Raw genomic sequence first — 19,750 nt, 5'->3', positions numbered from 1 at the left:
TTGGAACTCTTCAATTGTTTTTATAACTCCGCTAATGTTTAACAATGTTTTGGAATTCTTCCATTGGTCTCTGAATTCCGCTGATGTTTAACAATGCATTAGTAAATCTTCCATTGTTCTCGGCAATTCCAATGAAGCTTAAAAATGCTTTGGAACTCTTCCATTATTCTCGGATTTCTGTTGAAGTTTAAAAATGCTTTGGGACTCTTCAGTTGTTCTGGGAATTCTGATGAAGTTTTAAAATGCTTTGGAACTCATCCATTGTTCTGGTAATTCTGCTGATATTTAACAATGCTTTGGAACTCTTCCATTGTTCTTGGAATTCCGCTGTAGATTAAAAAAGCTTTGGAACTCTTCCAATGTTCTCGGAATTCTGCTGAAGTTTAAAAATGCTTTGGAACTCTTTCATTGTTCTGGGAATTCTACTGAAGTTTAAAAATGCTTTGGAACTCTTCTATTGTTCTGGGAATTCTGCTGAAGTTTAAAAATGCTTTGGTACTCTTCCATTGTTCAAGGAATTCCGCTGAAGTTTAACAATGCTTTGGAACTCTTCCATTGTTCTCACAATTCTGCTGAAGTTTAAAAATGCTTTGGAACTCTTCCATTATTCTCGCAATTCCGCTGAAGTTTAAAAAAGCTTTGGAACTCTTCCATTGTTCTCGGAATTCTGCTGATGTTTAGCAATGCTTTTGGTACTCTTCCATTGTTTTCTGAATTTCGCTGATGTTTAACAATACTTTGGAACTCTTCCATTGTCCTTGGAATTCCGCTGATGTTTAACAATCCTTTGGGTCTCATAGATTGTTCACCAAATTCTGCTGAAGTTTAAAGATTCTTTGGAACTCTTTCATTATTGTCGGAATTCCGCTGAAGTTTAACAATGCTTTGGAACTTTTCCATTGTTCTCGGAATTCTGCTGACGTTTAAAAATGCTTTAGAACTCTTCCTTTGTTCTCAGAATTCCGCTAATGTTTAACAATGCTTTGCAACTCTTCCATTGTTCTCAGAATTCCGATGATGTTTAACAATGCTTTGGAACTCTTCCATTTTTCTCGGAAATCCGCTGATGTTTAGCAATGCTTTGCTGCTCTTCCATTGTTCAAGGAATTCCGCTGAAGTTTAACACTGCTTTGGAACTCTTAGATTGTTCTCGAAATTCCACGGAAGTTTAACAATGCTTTGGAACTCTTCCATTGTTCTCGGAATTCTGCTGAAGTGTAAAAATGCTTTAGAACTCTTCCATTGTTCTCAGAATTCCGCTGTTTAACAATGCATTGCAACTCGTCCACTTTTCTCAGAATTCCGATGATGTTTAACAATGCTTTGGAACTCTTCCATTTTTCTTGGAAATCCGCTGCTGTTTAGCAATGCTTTGGAACTCTTCCATTGTTCTTATAATTCCGCTGATGTTTATCAATGCTTTTGGAACTCTTCCATTGTTTTCGTAATTCTGCTGATGTTTAACAATGCTTTGAAACTCTTCCATTGTTCTCAGAATTCTGCTGAAGTTTAAAAATGCTTTGGAACTCTTCCATTATTCTCGCAATTCAGCTGAAGTTTAAAAAAGCTTTGGAACTCTTCCATTGTTCTCGGAAATCCGCTAATTTTTAACAATGCTTTTGGAATTCTTCCATTGTTCTCAGAATTCAGCTGATGTTTAACAATGCTTTTGGAACTCTTTCATTGTTGTCAGAATTCCGCGGATGTTTAAAAATGCTTTGGAACTCTTCTATTGAACTCGAAATTCCGCTGAAGTTTAAAAAAGCTTTTTAACTCTTCCATCGTTCGCGGAATTCCAGTAAAGCTTAAAAATGCTTTGGAACTCTTCCATTATTCTCGGATTTCTGTTGAAGTTTAAAAATGCTTTGGAACTCTTCCGTTGTTCTGGAAATTCTGATGAAGTTTAAAAATGCTTTGGAACTCTTCCATTGTACTTGCAATTCCGCTGCAGTTTTAAAAAGCTTTGGAACTCTTCCATTGTTCTCGGAATTCTTCTGATGTTTAACAATGCTTTTGGAACTCTTCCATTGTTTTCTGAATTTCGCTGATGTTTAACAATGCTTTGGAACTCTTCAATTGTTCTCAGAATTCTGCTGAAGTTTAAAAATGCTTTGGAACTCTTCCAATGTTCTCGGAATTCTGTTGAAGTTTAAAAATGCTTTGGAACTCTTCCATTGTTCTCGGAATTCCGCTGATGTTTAACAATCCTTTGGATGTCTTAGATTGTTCACCAAATTCTGCTGAAGTTTAAATATGCTTTGGAACTCTTCCATTTTTCTCGGAAATCCTCTGATGTTTAACAATGCTTTTGAAAATCTTCCATTGTTATCGTAATTCCGCTGATGTTTAACAATGCTTTGGAACTCGTCCATTGTTCTCAGAATTCTGCTGAAGTTTAAAAATGCTTTGGAACTCTTCCATTATTCTTGCTATTCCGCTGAAGTTTAAAAAAGCATTGGAACTCTTCAATTGTTCTCGGTATTCCGCTAATTTTTAACAATGCTTTTGGAATTCTTCCATTGTTCTCAGAATTCAGCTGATGTTTAACAATGCTTTTGTTACTCTTCCATTGTTCTCGGAATTCCAATGAAGTTTAAAAATGCTTTGGAACTCTTCAATTATTCTCGCAATTCTGTTGAAGTTTAAAAATGCTTTGGAACTCTTCCGTTGTTCTGGGCATTCTGATGAAGTTTAAAAATGCTTTGGAACTCTTGCATTGTTCTCGGAAATCCTCTCATGTTTACCAATGCTTTGGAACACTTCCATTGTTCACGGAATTCGGCTGAAGTTTAAAAATGCTTTGGAACTCATCCATTGTTCTCGGAATTCCGCTGTAGTTTAAAAAAGCTTTGGAACTCTTCAATTGTTTTTATAACTCCGCTAATGTTTAACAATGTTTTGGAATTCTTCCATTGGTCTCTGAATTCCGCTGATGTTTAACAATGCTTTTGTAAATCTTCCATTTTTATCGGCAATTCCAATGAAGCTTAAAAATGCTTTGGAACTCTTCCATTATTCTCGGATTTCTGTTGAAGTTTAAAAATGCTTTGGAACTCTTCAGTTGTTCTGGGAATTCTGATGAAGTTTTAAAATGCTTTGGAACTCATCCATTGTTCTGGGAATTCTGCTGATGTTTAACAATGCTTTGGAACTCTTCCATTGTTCTTGGAATTCCGCTGTAGATTAAAAAAGCTTTGGAACTCTTCCAATGTTCTCGGAATTCTGCTGAAGTTTAAAAATGCTTTGGAACTCTTTCATTGTTCTGGGAATTCTACTGAAGTTTAAAAATGCTTTGGAGCTCTTCTATTGTTCTGGGAATTCTGCTGAAGTTTAAAAATGCTTTGGTACTCTTTCATTTTTCTCCGAATTCCGCTGATGTTTAACAATGCTTTGGGACTCTTCCATTGTTCAAGGAATTCCGCTGAAGTTTAACAATGCTTTGGAACTCTTCCATTGTTCTCGGAATTCTGCTGAAGTGTAAAAATGCTTTAGAACTCTTCCATTGTTCTGAGAATTCCGCTAATGTTTAACAATGCATTGCAACTTTTCCACTGTTCTCAGAATTCCGATGATGTTTAACAATGCTTTGGAACTCTTCCATTGTTCTTGGAATTCCGCTGATGTTTAACAATGCTTTTGGAACTCTTCCATTGTTTTCGTAATTCCGCTGATGTTTAACAATGCTTTGAAACTCTTCCATTGTTCTCACAATTCTGCTGAAGTTTAAAAATGCTTTGGAACTCTTCCATTATTCTCGCAATTCCGCTGAAGTTTAAAAAAGCTTTGGAACTCTTCCATTGTTCTCGGAATTCTGCTGATGTTTAGCAATGCTTTTGGTACTCTTCCATTGTTTTCTGAATTTCGCTGATGTTTAACAATACTTTGGAACTCTTCCATTGTCCTTGGAATTCCGCTGATGTTTAACAATCCTTTGGGTCTCATAGATTGTTCACCAAATTCTGCTGAAGTTTAAAGATTCTTTGGAACTCTTTCATTGTTGTCGGAATTCCGCTGAAGTTTAACAATGCTTTGGAACTTTTCCATTGTTCTCGGAATTCTGCTGACGTTTAAAAATGCTTTAGAACTCTTCCTTTGTTCTCAGAATTCCGCTAATGTTTAACAATGCCTTGCAACTCTTCCATTGTTCTCAGAATTCCGATGATGTTTAACAATGCTTTGGAACTCTTCCATTTTTCTCGGAAATCCGCTGATGTTTAGCAATGCTTTGCTGCTCTTCCATTGTTCAAGGAATTCCGCTGAAGTTTAACACTGCTTTGGAACTCTTAGATTGTTCTCGAAATTCCACGGAAGTTTAACAATGCTTTGGAACTCTTCCATTGTTCTCGGAATTCTGCTGAAGTGTAAAAATGCTTTAGAACTCTTCCATTGTTCTCAGAATTCCGCTGTTTAACAATGCATTGCAACTCTTCCACTGTTCTCAGAATTCCGATGATGTTTAACAATGCTTTGGAACTCTTCCATTTTTCTTGGAAATCCGCTGCTGTTTAGCAATGCTTTGGAACTCTTCCATTGTTCTTGGAATTCCGCTGATGTTTATCAATGCTTTTGGAACTCTTCCATTGTTTTCGTAATTCTGCTGATGTTTAACAATGCTTTGAAACTCTTCCATTGTTCTCAGAATTCTGCTGAAGTTTAAAAATGCTTTGGAACTCTTCCATTATTCTCGCAATTCAGCTGAAGTTTAAAAAAGCTTTGGAACTCTTCCATTGTTCTCGGAAATCCGCTAATTTTTAACAATGCTTTTGGAATTCTTCCATTGTTCTCAGAATTCAGCTGATGTTTAACAATGCTTTTGGAACTCTTTCATTGTTGTCAGAATTCCGCGGATGTTTAAAAATGCTTTGGAACTCTTCTATTGAACTCGAAATTCCGCTGAAGTTTAAAAAAGCTTTTTAACTCTTCCATCGTTCGCGGAATTCCAGTAAAGCTTAAAAACGCTTTGGAACTCTTCCATTATTCTCGGATTTCTGTTGAAGTTTAAAAATGCTTTGGAACTCTTCCGTTGTTCTGGAAATTCTGATGAAGTTTAAAAATGCTTTGGAACTCTTCCATTGTACTTGCAATTCCGCTGCAGTTTTAAAAAGCTTTGGAACTCTTCCATTGTTCTCGGAATTCTTCTGATGTTTAACAATGCTTTTGGAACTTTCCATTGTTTTCTGAATTTCGCTGATGTTTAACAATGCTTTGGAACTCTTCAATTGTTCTCAGAATTCTGCTGAAGTTTAAAAATGCTTTGGAACTCTTCCAATGTTCTCGGAATTCTGTTGAAGTTTAAAAATGCTTTGGAACTCTTCCATTGTTCTCGGAATTCCGCTGATGTTTAACAATCCTTTGGATGTCTTAGATTGTTCACCAAATTCTGCTGAAGTTTAAATATGCTTTGGAACTCTTCCATTTTTCTCGGAAATCCTCTGATGTTTAACAATGCTTTTGAAAATCTTCCATTGTTATCGTAATTCCGCTGATGTTTAACAATGCTTTGGAACTCGTCCATTGTTCTCAGAATTCTGCTGAAGTTTAAAAATGCTTTGGAACTCTTCCATTATTCTTGCTATTCCGCTGAAGTTTAAAAAAGCATTGGAACTCTTCAATTGTTCTCGGAATTCCGCTAATTTTTAACAATGCTTTTGGAATTCTTCCATTGTTCTCAGAATTCAGCTGATGTTTAACAATGCTTTTGTTACTCTTCCATTGTTCTCGGAATTCCAATGAAGTTTAAAAATGCTTTGGAACTCTTCAATTATTCTCGCAATTCTGTTGAAGTTTAAAAATGCTTTGGAACTCTTCCGTTGTTCTGGGCATTCTGATGAAGTTTAAAAATGCTTTGGAACTCTTGCATTGTTCTCGGAAATCCTCTCATGTTTACCAATGCTTTGGAACACTTCCATTGTTCACGGAATTCGGCTGAAGTTTAAAAATGCTTTGGAACTCATCCATTGTTCTCGGAATTCCGCTGTAGTTTAAAAAAGCTTTGGAACTCTTCAATTGTTTTTATAACTCCGCTAATGTTTAACAATGTTTTGGAATTCTTCCATTGGTCTCTGAATTCCGCTGATGTTTAACAATGCTTTTGTAAATCTTCCATTTTTATCGGCAATTCCAATGAAGCTTAAAAATGCTTTGGAACTCTTCCATTATTCTCGGATTTCTGTTGAAGTTTAAAAATGCTTTGGAACTCTTCAGTTGTTCTGGGAATTCTGATGAAGTTTTAAAATGCTTTGGAACTCATCCATTGTTCTGGGAATTCTGCTGATGTTTAACAATGCTTTGGAACTCTTCCATTGTTCTTGGAATTCCGCTGTAGATTAAAAAAGCTTTGGAACTCTTCCAATGTTCTCGGAATTCTGCTGAAGTTTAAAAATGCTTTGGAACTCTTTCATTGTTCTGGGAATTCTACTGAAGTTTAAGAATGCTTTGGAGCTCTTCTATTGTTCTGGGAATTCTGCTGAAGTTTAAAAATGCTTTGGTACTCTTTCATTTTTCTCCGAATTCCGCTGATGTTTAACAATGCTTTGGTACTCTTCCATTGTTCAAGGAATTCCGCTGAAGTTTAACAATGCTTTGGAACTCTTCCATTGTTCTCGGAATTCTGCTGAAGTGTAAAAATGCTTTAGAACTCTTCCATTGTTCTGAGAATTCCGCTAATGTTTAACAATGCATTGCAACTTTTCCACTGTTCTCAGAATTCCGATGATGTTTAACAATGCTTTGGAACTCTTCCATTGTTCTTGGAATTCCGCTGATGTTTAACAATGCTTTTGGAACTCTTCCATTGTTTTCGTAATTCCGCTGATGTTTAACAATGCTTTGAAACTCTTCCATTGTTCTCACAATTCTGCTGAAGTTTAAAAATGCTTTGGAACTCTTCCATTATTCTCGCAATTCCGCTGAAGTTTAAAAAAGCTTTGGAACTCTTCCATTGTTCTCGGAATTCTGCTGATGTTTAACAATGCTTTTCATACTCTTCAATTGTTTTCTGAATTTCGCTGATGTTTAACAATACTTTGGAACACTTCAATTGTTCTCAGAATTCTGCTGAAGTTTAAAAATGCTTCTAACTCTTCCATTGTTCTCAGAATTCTGCTGAAGATTAAAAATGCTTTGGAACTCTTCCATTGTTCTCGGAATTCCTCTGATGTTTAACAATAATTTGGATCTCTTAGAATGTTCACCAAATTCTGCTGATGTTTAAATATGCTTTGGAACTCTTCCATTGTTCTCGAAATTCCGCTGAAGTTCATCAATGCTTTGGAACTCTTCCATTGTTCTCGGAATTCTGCTGAAGTGTAAAAATGCTTTAGAACTCTTCCATTGTTCTCAGAATTCCGCTAATGTTTAACAATGCATTGCAACTCTTCCACTGTTCTCAGAATTCCGATGATGTTTAACAATGCTTTGGAACTCTTCCATTTTTCTCGGAAATCCTCTGATGTTTAACAATGCTTTTGGAACTCTTCCATTGTTTTCGTAATTCCGCTGATGTTTAACAATGCTTTGGAACTCTTCCATTGTTCACTGAATTCGGCTGAAGTTTAAAAATGCTTTGGAACTCTTCCATTGTTCTCGGAATTCCGCTGTAGTTTAAAAAAGCTTTGGAACTCTTCAGTTGTTTTTGGAATTCCGCTAATGTTTAACAATCTTTTGGAATTCTTCCATTGGTCTTTGAATTCCGCTGATGTTTAACAATGCTTTTGTAAATCTTCCATTGTTCTCGGAATTCCAATGAAGCTTAAAAATGCTTTGGAACTCTTCCATTATTCTCGGATTTCTGTTGAAGTTTAAAAATGCTTTGGAACTCTTCAGTTGTTCTGGGAATTCTGATGAAGTTTAAAAATGCTTTGGAACTCTTCCATTGTTCTCGGAAATCCGCTGTTGTTTAACAATGCTTTGGAACTCATCCATTGTTCTGGGAATTCTGCTGATGTTTAACAATGCTTTGGAACTCTTCCATTGTTCTTGGAATTCCGCTGTAGTTTAAAAAAGCTTTGGAACTCTTCCAATGTTCTCGGAATTCTGCTGAAGTTTAAAAATGCTTTGGAACTCTTTCATTGTTCTGGGAATTCTACTGAAGTTTAAAAATGCTTTTGAACTCTTCCATTGTTTTTGGAATTCTGCTGAAGTTTAAAAATGCTTTGGAACTCTTCCGTTGTTCTGGGAGTTCTGCTGAAGTTTAAAAATGCTTTGGAACTCTTCTATTGTTCTGGGAATTCTGCTGAAGTTTAAAAATGCTTTGGAACTCTTTCATTTTTCTCCGAATTCCGCTGATGTTTAACGATGCTTTGGTACTCTTCCATTGTTCAAGGAATTTCACTGAAGTTTAACAATGCTTTGGAACTCTTGCATTTTTCTCGGAATTCTGCTGAAGTTTAAAAATGCTTTGGAACTCTTCCATTGTTCTCGAAATTCCACTGAAGTTTAACAATGCTTTAGAAATCTTCCATTGTTCTCGGACTTCTGCTGAAGTGTAAAAATGCTATAGAACGCTTCCATTGTTCTCAGAATTCCGCTATTATTTAACAATGCATTGCAACTCTTCCACTGTTCTCAGAATTCCGATGATGTTTAACAATGCTTTGGAACTCTTCCATTGTTTTTGGAATTCTGCTGAAGTTTAAAAATGCTTTGGAACTCTTCCATTATTCTCGCAGTTCCGCTGAAGTTTAAAAAAGCTTTGGAACTCTTCAATTGTTCTCGGAATTCCGCTAATTTTTAACAATGCTTTTGAAATTCATCCATTGTTCTCAGAATTCAGCTGATGTTTAACAATGCTTTTGCAACTCTTCCATTGTTCTCGGAATTCCAATGAAGGTTAAAAACACTTTGTAACTCTTCAATTATTCTCGCAATTCTGTTGAAGTTTAAAAGTGCTTTGGAACTCTTCCGTTGTTCTGGGAATTCTGATGAAGTTTAAAAATGCTTTGGAATTCTTCCATTGTTCTCGGAAATCTTCTGATGTTTAACAATGCTTTGGAACTCTTCCATTGTTCACGGAATTCGGCTGAAGTTTAAAAATGCTTTGGAACTCATCCATTTTTCTCGGAATTCCGCTGATGTTTAACAATGCTTTGGAACTCTTCCATTGTTCTCGGAATTCCGCTGATGTTTAACAATGCTTTGGTACTCTTCCATTGTTCTCGGAATTCCGCTGAAGTTTAAAAATGCTTTGGAACTATTCAATTGTTTTTGGAATTCCGCTAATGTTTAACAATGCTTTTGGAATTCTTCCATTGGTCTCTGAATTCCGCTGATGTTTAACAATGCTTTTGTAAATCTTCATTGTTCTCGGAATTCCAATGAAGCTTAAAAATGCTTTGGAACTCTTCCATTATTCTCGGATTTCTGTTGAAGTTTAAAAATGCTTTGGAAATCTTCCGTTGTTCTGGGAATTCTGATGAAATTTAAAAATGTTTTGGAACTCTTCCATTGTTCTCGGAAATCCGCTGATGTTTAACAATGCTTTAGAACTCATCCATTGTTCTGGGAATTCTGCTGATGTTTAACAATGCTTTGGAACTCTTCCATTGTTCTCGGAATTCCGTTTAAGTTTAAAAAAGCTCTTGAACTCTTCCATTGATCTCGGAATTCCGCTGATGTTTAACAATGCTTTTGGAACTTTTCCATTGTTTTTGGAATTTCACTGATGTTTTACAATGCTTTGGAACTCTTCCATTGTTCTCGGAATTCTGCTGAAGTTTAAAAATGCTTTGGAACTCTTCCATTGTTCTCGGAATTCCTCTGATGTTTAACAATCCTTTGGGTCTCATAGATTGTTCACCAAATTCTGCTGAAGTTTAAAGATGCTTTGGAACTCTTCCATTGTTTTCGGAATTCTGCTAATGTTTAACAATGCTTTGCAACTCTTCTATTGTTCTCATAATTCCGATGATGTTTAACAATGCTTTGGAACTCTTCCATTTTTCTCGGAAATCCGCTGATGTTTAGCAATGCTTTGGAACTATTCCATTGTTCTTGGAATTCCGCTGATATTTGACAATGCTTTTGGAACTCTTCCATTGTTTTCGTAATTCCGCTGATGTTTAACAATGCTTTGGAACTCTTCCATTGTTCTCAGAATTCTGCTAAAGTTTAAAAATGCTTTGGAACTCTTCCATTATTCTCGCAATTCCGCTGAAGTTTAAAAATGCTTTGGAACTCTTTCATTGTTCTGGGAAATCTACTGAAGTTTAAAAATGCTTTTGAACTCTTCCATTGTTTTGGGAATTCTGCTGAAATTTAAAAATGCTTTGGAACTCTTCCATTGTTCTGGGAGTTCTGCTGAAGTTTAAAAATGCTTTGGAACTCTTCTATTGTTCTGGGAATTCTGCTGAAGTTTAAAAATGCTTTGGAACTCTTTCATTTTTCTCCGAATTCCGCTGATGTTTAACAATGCTTTGGTACTCTTCCATTGTTCAAGGAATTCCACTGAAGTTTAACAATGTTTTGGAACTCTTGCATTTTTCTCGGAATTCTGGTGAAGTTTAAAAATGATTTGGAACTCTTCCATTGTTCTCGAAATTCCACTGAAGTTTAACAATGCTTTGGAACTCTTCCATTGTTCTCGGAATTCTGCTGAAGTGTAAAAATGCTTTAGAACTCTTCCATTGTTCTCAGAATTCCGCTAATGTTTAACAATGCATTGCAACTCTTCAACTGTTCTCAGAATTCCGATGATGTTTAACAATGCTTTGGAACTCTTCCATTGTTCTTGGAATTCCGCTGATGTTTAATAATGCTTTTGGAACTCTTCCATTGTTTTCGTAATTCCGCTGATGTTTAACAATGCTTTGAAACTCTTCCATTGTTCTCAGAATTCTGCTGAAGTTTAAAAATGCTTTGGAACTCTTCCATTATTCTCGCAATTCCACTGAAGTTTAAAAAAGCTTTGGAACTCTTCCATTGTTCTCGGAATTCTGCTGATGTTTATCAATGCTTTTGGTACTCTTCCATTTTTTTCTGAATTTCGCTGATGTTTAACAATACTTTGGAACTCTTCAATTGTCCTCAGAATTCTGCTGAAGTTTAAAAATGCTTTGGAACTCTTCCATTGTTCTCGGAATTCCTCTGATGTTTAACAATCCTTTGGATCTCTTAGATTGTTCACCAAATTCTGCTGAAGTTTAAATATGCTTTGTAACTCTTCCATTGTTCTCAAAATTCCGCTGAAGTTCATCAATGCTTTGGAACTCTTCCATTGTTCTCGGAATTCTGCTGAAGTGTAAAAATGCTTTAGAACTCTTCCATTGTTCTCAGAATTCCGCTAATGTTTAACAATGCATTGCAACTCTTCAACTGTTCTCAGAATTCCGATGATGTTTAACAATGCTTTGGAACTCTTCCATTGTTCTTGGAATTCCGCTGATGTTTAACAATGCTTTTGGAACTCTTCCATTGTTTTCGAATTCCGCTGATGTTTAACAATGCTTTGAAACTCTCCAATTGTTCTCAGAATTCTGCTGAAGTTTAAAAATGCTTTGAAACTCTTCCAATATTCTCGCAATTCCACTGAAGTTTAAAAAAGCTTTGGAACTCTTCCATTGTTCTCGGAATTCTGCTGATGTTTAACAATGCTTTTGTTACTCTTCCATTGTTTTCTGAATTTCGCTGATGTTTAACAATACTTTGGAACTCTTCAATTGTTCTCAGAATTCTGCTGAAGTTTAAAAATGCTTTGGAACTCTTCCATTGTTCTCAGAATTCTGCTGAAGTTTAAAAATGCTTTGGAACTCTTCCATTGTTCTCGGAATTCCTCTGATGTTTAACAATCCTTTGGATCTCTTAGATTGTTCACCAAATTCTGCTGAAGTTTAAATATGCTTTGTAACTCTTCCATTGTTCTCGAAATTCCGCTGAAGTTCATCAATGCTTTGGAACTCTTCCATTGTTCTCGGAATTCTGCTGAAGTGTAAAAATGCTTTAGAACTCTTCCATTGTTCTCAGAATTCCGCTAATGTTTAACAATGCATTGCAACTCTTCCACTGTTCTCAGAATTCCGATGATGTTTAACAATGCTTTGGAACTCTTCCATTTTTCTCGGAAATCCTCTGATGTTTAACAATGCTTTTGGAACTCTTCCATTGTTTTCGTAATTCCGCTGATGTTTAACAATGCTTTGGAACTCATCCATTGTTCTCAGAATTCTGCTGAAGTTTAAAAATGCTTTGGAACTCTTCCATTATTCTTACAATTCCGCTGAAGTTTAAAAAAGCTTTGGAACTCTTCAATTGTTCTCGGAATTCCGCTAATTTTTAACAATGCTTTAGGAATTCTTCCATTGTTCTCAGAATTCAGCTGATGTTTAACAATGCTTTTTTAACTCTTCCATTGTTCTCGGAATTCCAATGAAGGTTAAAAATGCTTTGGAACTCTTCAATTATTCTCGCACTTCTGTTGAAGTTTAAAAATGCTTTGGAACTCTTCCATTGTTCTCGGAAATCCTCTCATGTTTAACAATGCTTTGGAACTCTTCCATTGTTCACGGAATTCGGCTGAAGTTTAAAAATGCTTTGGAACTCATCCATTGTTTTCGGAATTCCGCTGTAGTTTAAAAAAGCTTTGGAACTCTTCAATTGTTTTTGGAATTCCGCTAATGTTTAACAATGTTTTGGAATTCTTCCATTGGTCTTTGAATTCCGCTGATGTTTAACAATGCTTTTGTCAATCTTCCATTGTTCTCGGAATTCCAATGAAGCTTAAAAATGCTTTGGAACTCTTCCAATGTTCTCGGAATTCTGCTGAAGTTTAAAAATGCTTTGGAACTCTTTCATTGTTCTGGGAATTCTACTGAAGTTTAAAAATGCTTTTGCACTCTTCCATTGTTTTGGGAATTCTGCTGAAGTTTAAAAATGCTTTGGAACTCTTCCATTGTTCTGGGAGTTCTGCTGAAGTTTAAAAATGCTTTGGAACTCTTATATTGTTCAGGGAATTCTGCTGAAGTTTAAAAATGCTTTGGAACTCTTTCATTTTTCTCCGAATTCCACTGATGTTTAACAATGCTTTGGTACTCTTCCATTGTTCAAGGAATTCCACTGAAGTTTAACAATGCTTTGGAACTCTTGCATTTTTCTCGGAATTCTGCTGAAGTTTAAAAATGCTCTGGAACTCTTCCAATGTTCTCGAAATTCCACTGAAGTTTAACAATGCTCTGGAACTCTTCCATTGTTCTCGGAATTCTGCTGAAGTGTAAAAATGCTTTAGAACTCTTCCATTGTTCTCAGAATTCCGCTAATGTTTAACAATGCATTGCAACTCTTCCACTGTTCTCAGAATTCCGATGATGTTTAACAATGCTTTGGAACTATTCCATTGTTTTGGGAATTCTGCTGAAGTTTAAAAATGCTTTGGAACTCTTCCATTATTCTCGCAATTCCGCTGAAGTTTAAAAAAGCTTTGGAACTCTTCAATTGTTCTCGGAATTCCGCTAAAGTTTAACAATGCTTTTGGAATTCTTCCATTGGTCTCTGAATTCCGCTGATGTATAACAATGATTTTGTAAATCTTCCATTGTTCTCGGAATTGCAATGAAGCTTAAAAATGCTTTGGAACTCTTCCATTATTCTCGGATTTCTGTTGAAGTTTAAAAATGCTTTGGAACTCTTCCGTTTTTCTGGGAATTCTGATGAAGTTTAAAAATGTTTTGGAACTCTTCCATTGTTCTCGGATATCCGCTGATGTTTAACAATGCTTTGGAAGGCATCCATTGTTTTGGGAATTCTGCTGATGTTTAACAATGCTTTGGAACTCTTCCATTGTTCTCAGAATTCCACTCTAGTTTAAACATGCTTTGGAACTCTTCCATTGTTCTCGGAATTCTGCTTAAGTTTTAAATTGCTTTGGAACTCTTTCATTGTTCTGGGAATTCTACTGAAATTTAAAAATGCTTTTGAACTCTTCCATTGTTTTGGGAATTCTGCTGAAGTTTAAAAATGCTTTGGAACTCTTCCATTGTTCTTGGAATTCCGCTGTTGTTTAACAATGCTTTGGTACTCTTCCATTGTTCAAGGAATTCCGCTGAAGTTTAAAAATGCTTTGGAACTCTTCATTGTTCTCATAATTCCACTGATGTTTAATAATGCTTTTGGAACTCTTCCATTGTTCTCTGAATTCCGCTAATGTTTAACAATTATTTTGGAACTCTTCCATTGTTCTCAGAATTCCGCTGAATTTGAAAAATGCTTTGGAACTCTTGCATTGTTCTCAGAATTCCAATGATGTTTAACAATGCTTTTGTAACTCTTCCATTGTTCTCGGAATTCCAATGAAGGTTAAAAATGCTTTGGAACTCTTCAATTATTCTCGCAATTCTGTTGAAGTTTTAAAATGCTTTGGAACTCTTCCATTGTTCTGGGAATTCTGATGAAGTTTAAAAATGCTTTGGAACTCTTCCATTGTTCTCGGAAATCCGCTGATGTTTACCAATGCTTTGGAGCTCTTCAATTATTTTCGCAATTCTGTTGAAGTTTAAAAATGCTTTGGAACACTTCCGTTGTTCTGGGAATTCTGATGAAGTTTAAAAATGCTTTGGAACTCATCCATTGTTCTCGGAATTCCGCTGTAGTTTAAAAAAGCTTTGGAACTCTTCAATTGTTTTTGGAATTCCGCTAATGTTTAACAATGTTTTGGAATTCTCCCATTGGTCTCTGAATTCCGCTGATGTTTAACAATGCTTTTGTAAATCTTCCATTGTTCTCAGAATTCCAATGAAGCTTCAAAATGCTTGGGAACTCTTCCATTATTCTCGGATTTCTGTTAAAGTTTAAAAATGCTTTGGAACTCTTCCGTTGTTCTGGGAATTCTGATGAAGTTTAAAAATGCTTTGGAACTCTTCCATTGTTCTCGTAAATCCGCTGTTGTTTAACAGTGCTTTGGAACTCATCCATTGTTCTGGGAATTCTGCTGATGTTTAACAATGCTTTGGAACTCTTCCATTGTTCTCGGAATTCCGATGTAGTTTAAAAAAGCTTTGGAACTCTTCCAATGTTCTCGGAATTCTGCTGAAGTTTAAAAATGCTTTGGAACTCTTGCATTGTTCTGGGAATTCTACTGAAGTTTAAAAATGCTTTTGAACTCTTCCATTGTTTTGGAAATTCTGCTGAAGTTTAAATATGCTTTGGAACTCTTCCATTGTTCTGGGAATTCTGCTGAAGTTTAAAAATGCTTTGGAACTCTTTCATTTTTCTCTGAATTCCGCTGATGTTTAACAATGCTTTGGTACTCTTCCATTGTTCAAGGAATTCCGCTGTAGTTTAACAATGCTTTGGAACTATTGCATTTTTCTCGGAATTCTGCTGAAGTTTAAAAATGCTTTGGAACTCTTCCATTGTTCACATAATTCCACTGATGTTTAATAATGCTTTTGGAACTCTTCCGTTGTTCTCTGAATTCCGCTGAAGTTGAAAAATGCTTTGGAATTCTTCCATTGTTCTCAGAATTCCACTGATGTTTAAAAATGCTTTGGAACTCTTCCAATGTACTCGGAATTTCGCTGAAGTTTAAAATAGCTTTGGAACTCTTCCTTTGTTCTCGGAATTCCACTGATGTTTAACAATGCTTTTGGAACTCTTCCATTGTTTTTGGAATTTCGCTGGTGTTTAAAAATGCTTTGGAACTCTTCAAATGTTCTCAGAATTCTGCTGAAGTTTAAAAATGCTTTGGAACTCTTCCATTGTTCTCGGAATTCCGCTGATGTTTAACAATGCTTTGAAACTCTTCCATTGTTCAAGGAATTCCGCTGTAGTTTAACAATGCTTTGGAACTCTTCCATTGTTCTCGGAATTCTGCTGAAGTTTAAAAATGCTTTGGAATTCTTCCATTGTTCTCAGAATTCCGCTGATGTTTAATATTTCTTTTGGAACTCTTCCATTGATCTCAGAATTCCGCTAATGTTTAACAATGCATTGCAACTCTTCCATTGTTCTCGGAATTCGGCTGAAGTTTAAAAATGCTTTGGAACTCTTCTATTGTTCTCAGAATTCTGCTGATGTTTAACAATGCTTTGGAACTCTTCCATTGTTCTCGGAATTCTGCTGATGTTTAACAATGCTTTGGAACTCTTCCATTGTTCTCGGAATTCTGCTGAAGTTTAAAATGCTTTGGAACTCTGTCATTGTTCTGGAAATTCTGCTGATGTTTAACAATGCTTTGGAACTCTTCCATTGTTCTCCGAATTCTGCTGATGTTTAGCAATGCTTTGGAACTCTTCCATTGGTCATGGATTTCCGCTGATGTTTAACAATGCTTTTGGAACTCTTCCATTGTTTTCGTAATTTCGCTGATGTTTAACAATGCTTTGGAACTCTTCCAATGTTCTCAGAATTCTGCTGAAGTTTAAAAATGCTATGGAACTCTTCCATTATTCCCGCAATTCCGCTGAAGTTTAAAAAAGCTTTGGGACTCTTCAATTGTTCTAGGAATTCTGATAATTTTTAACAATGCTTTTGGAATTCTTCCATTGTTCTCAGAATTCAGCTGATGTTTAACAATGCTTTTGTAACTCTTCCATTGTTCTCGGAATTCCAATGAAGGTTAAAAATGCTTTGGAACTCTTCAATTATTCTCGGAATTCTGTTGAAGTTTAAAAATGCTTTGGAACTCTTCCATTGTTCTGGTAATTCTGATGAAGTTTAAAAATGCTTTGGAACTCTTCCATTGTTCACGGAATTCGGCTGAAGTTTAAAAATGCTTTGGAACTCTTCCATTGTTCACGGAATTCGGCTGAAGTTTAAAAATGCTTTGAAACTCATCCATTGTCCTGGGAATTCTGCTGATGCTTAACAATGCTTTGGAACTCTTACATTGTTCTCGGAATTCCGCTGATGTTTAACAATGCTTTGGAAGTCTTCCATTGTTCTTGGAATTCCGCTGATGTTTAACAATGCTTTGGAACTCATCCATTGTTCTCGGAATTCCACTGTAGTTTAAAAAAGCTTTGGAACTCTTCAATTGTTTTTGGAATTCCGTTAATGTTTAACAATGCTTTTGGAATTCTTCCATTGGTCTCTGAATTCCGCTGATGTATAACAATGATTTTGTAAATCTTCCATTGTTCTCGGAATTCCAATGAAGCTTAAAAATGCTTTGGAACTCTTCCATTATTCTCGGATTTCTGTTGAAGTTTAAAAATGCTTTGGAACTCTTCCGTTGTTCTGGGAATTCTGATGAAGTTTAAAAATGTTTTGGAACTCTTCCATTGTTCTCGGATATCCGCTGATGTTTAACAATGCTTTGGAACGCATCCATTGTTTTGGGAATTCTGCTGATGTTTAACAATGCTTTGGAACTCTTCCATTGTTCTCAGAATTTCACTCTAGTTTAAACATGCTTTGGAACTCTTCCATTGTTCTCGGAATTCTGCTGAAGTTTTAAAATGCTTTGGTACTCTTTCATTGTTCTGGGAATTCTACTGAAATTTAAAAATGCTTTTGAACTCTTCCATTGTTTTGGGAATTCTGCTGAAGTTTAAAAATGCTTTGGAACTCTTCCATTGTTCTTGGAATTCCGCTGTTGTTTAACAATGCTTTGGTACTCTTCCATTGTTCAAGGAATTCCGCTGAAGTTTAAAAATGCTTTGGAACTCTTCATTGTTCTCATAATTCCACTGATGTTTAATAATGCTTTTGGAACTCTTCCATTGTTCTCTGAATTCCGCTAATGTTTAAGAATTATTTTGGAACTCTTCCATTGTTCTCAGAATTCCGCTGAATTTGAAAAATGCTTTGGAACTCTTGCATTGTTCTCAGAATTCCAATGATGTTTAACAATGCTTTTGGAACTCTTCCATTGTTTTCGAAATTTCACTGATGTTTAACAATGCTTTGGAACTCTTCAATTGTTCTCAGAATTCTGCTGAAGTTTAAAAATGCTTTGGAACTCTTCCGTTGTTCTCGGAATTCTTCTGAATCTTAAAAATGCTTTGGAACTCTTCCATTGTTCTCGGAATTCCGCTGATGTTTAACAATCCATTGGATCTCTTAGATTGTTCACCAAATTGTGCTGAAGTTTAAAGATGCTTTGGAACTCTTCCACTGTTCTCGGAATTCCGCTGATGTTTAACAATGCTTTGAATCTCTTCCATTGTTCAAGGAATTCCGCTGTAGTTTAACAATGCTTTGGAACTCTTACATTGTTCTCGGAATTCTGCTGAAGTTTAAAAATGATTTGGAATTCTTCCATTGTTCTCAGAATTCCGCTGATGTTTAATATTTCATTTGGAACTCTTCCATTTTTCTCAGAATTCCGCTAATGTTTAACAATGCATTGCAACTCTTCCATTGTTCAAGGAATTCCGCTGTAGTTTAACAATGCTTTGGAACTCTTCCATTGTTCTCGAAATTCCGCTGTAGTTTAACAATGCTTTGGAACTCTTCCATTGTTCTCGGAATTCTGCTGAAGTGTAAAAATACTTTAGAACTCTTCCATTGTTCTCAGAATTCCGCTAATGTTTAACAATGCATTACAACTCTTCCATTCTTCTCAGAATTCCGATGATGTTTAACAATGCTTTGGAACTCTTCCATTTTTCTCGGAAATCCGCTGATGTTTAGCAATGCTTTGGAATTCTTCCATTGTTCTTGGAATTCCGCTGATGTTTATCAATGCTTTTGTAACTCTTCCATTGTTCTCGGAATTCTAATGAAGGTTAAAAATGCTTTGGAACTCTTCAATTATTCTCGGAATTCTGTTGAAGTTTAAAAATGCTTTGGAACTCTTCCGTTGTTCTGGGAATTCTGATGAAGTTTAAAAATGCTTTGGAACTCTTCCATTGTTCTCGTAAATCCGCTGTTGTTTAACAGTGCTTTGGAACTCATCCATTGTTCTGGGAATTCTGCTGATGTTTAACAATGCTTTGGAACTCTTCCATTGTTCTCGGAATTCTGCTGAAGTTTAAAAATGCTTTGGAATTCTTCCATTGTTCTCAGAATTCCGCTGATGTTTAATATTTCTTTTGGAACTCTTCCATTGATCTCAGAATTCCGCTAATGTTTAACAATGCATTGCAACTCTTCCATTGTTCTCGGAATTCGGCTGAAGTTTAAAAATGCTTTGGAACTCTTCTATTGTTCTCAGAATTCTGCTGATGTTTAACAATGCTTTGGAACTCTTCCATTGTTCTCGGAATTCTGCTGATGTTTAACAATGCTTTGGAACTCTTCCATTGTTCTCGGAATTCTGCTGAAGTTTAAAATGCTTTGGAACTCTGTCATTGTTCTGGAAATTCTGCTGATGTTTAACAATGCTTTGGAACTCTTCCATTGTTCTCCGAATTCTGCTGATGTTTAGCAATGCTTTGGAACTCTTCCATTGGTCATGGATTTCCGCTGATGTTTAACAATGCTTTTGGAACTCTTCCATTGTTTTCGTAATTTCGCTGATGTTTAACAATGCTTTGGAACTCTTCCAATGTTCTCAGAATTCTGCTGAAGTTTAAAAATGCTATGGAACTCTTCCATTATTCCCGCAATTCCGCTGAAGTTTAAAAAAGCTTTGGCACTCTTCAATTGTTCTAGGAATTCTGATAATTTTTAACAATGCTTTTGGAATTCTTCCATTGTTCTCAGAATTCAGCTGATGTTTAACAATGCTTTTGTAACTCTTCCATTGTTCTCGGAATTCCAATGAAGGTTAAAAATGCTTTGGAACTCTTCAATTATTCTCGGAATTCTGTTGAAGTTTAAAAATGCTTTGGAACTCTTCCATTGTTCTGGTAATTCTGATGAAGTTTAAAAATGCTTT

The sequence above is a fragment of the Phyllobates terribilis genome, unplaced genomic scaffold, assembly GCF_046119375.1.
Source record: "Phyllobates terribilis strain yellow unplaced genomic scaffold, ASM4611937v1 Scaffold_1__5_contigs__length_1240528914, whole genome shotgun sequence".
In the NCBI taxonomy this organism is placed as follows: Eukaryota; Metazoa; Chordata; class Amphibia; order Anura; family Dendrobatidae; genus Phyllobates; species Phyllobates terribilis.
The sequence above is the reverse complement of the archived record's forward strand: the minus strand, read 5'-3'. Positions refer to the sequence as shown.